A 1199-nucleotide genomic window follows, 5' to 3' on the forward strand; every position below is an offset into this window, starting at 1 on the left:
ATTCTTGAAGCAAGAAAAAGCAGTGAATACAAAAGCTTGCGAAAAAAAAAGAAAATGGCAAAAAAAATAGAAAGAAAAAGAAAAGCAAGCAGAAAAAGCCAAAAGCTCTTAAAACCAAAAGGCAAGAGCAAAAAGCTAATAGCCCTTAAAACCAAAAGGCAAGGGTAAAATAAAAAGGATCCAAGGCTTTGAGCATCAGTGGATAGGAGGGCCTAAAGGAATAAACTCCTGGCCTAAGCGGCTAAAGAAAGCTGTCCCTAACCATGTGCTTGTGGCATGAAGGTGTCAAGTGAAAACTTGAGACTGAGCGGTTAAAGTCAAGGTCCAAAGAAAAAAAAAAAAAAGAGTGTGCTTAAGAACCCTGGACACCTCTAATTGGGGACTTTAGCAAAGCTGAGTCACAATCTAAAAAGGTTCACCCAATTATGTGTTTGTGGCATTTATGTATCCGGTGGTAATACTGGAAAACAAAGTGCTTAGGGCCACGGCCAAGACTCATAAAGTAGCCGTGTTCAAGAATCAACATACTGAACTAGGAGAATCAGTAACACTATCTGAACTCTGAGTTCCTATAGATGCCAATCATTCTGAACTTCAATGGATGAAGTGAGATGCCAAAACTATTCAAGAGGCAAAAAGCTACAAGTCCCGCTCATCTGATTGGAGCTAAGTTTCATTGATATTTTGGAATTTATAGTATATTCTCTTCTTTTTATCCTATTTGATTTTCAGTTGCTTGGGGACAAGCAACAATTTAAGTTTGGTGTTATGATGAGCGGATAATTTATACGCTTTTTGGCATTATTTTTACACAGTTTTCAGTATAATTTAATTATTTTTAGTATATTTTTATTAGTTTTTAATTAAAATTCACATTTCTGGACTTTACTACGAGTTTGTGTGTTTTTCTGTGATTTCAGGTATTTTCAGGCTGAAATTGAAGGACTTGAGCAAAAAAACAGATTCAGAGGTTGAAGAAGGACTGCAGATGCTGTTGGATTCTGACCTCCCTGTACTCAAAGTGGATTTTATTGAGCTACAAAACTCCAAATGGAGCGCTCTCAATTGCGTTGGAAATTAGACATCCAGGGCTTTCCATCAATATATAATAGTTCATACTTTTCCCGAGTTTAGATGACGCAAACAGGCGTTCAACGCCAGTTCCATGCTGCATTCTGGAGTTAAACGCCAGAAACAGG

Source organism: Arachis ipaensis, chromosome B5 (genome assembly GCF_059453495.1).
Source record: "Arachis ipaensis isolate K30076 ecotype BB chromosome B5, ASM5945349v1, whole genome shotgun sequence".
In the NCBI taxonomy this organism is placed as follows: domain Eukaryota; kingdom Viridiplantae; phylum Streptophyta; class Magnoliopsida; order Fabales; family Fabaceae; genus Arachis; species Arachis ipaensis.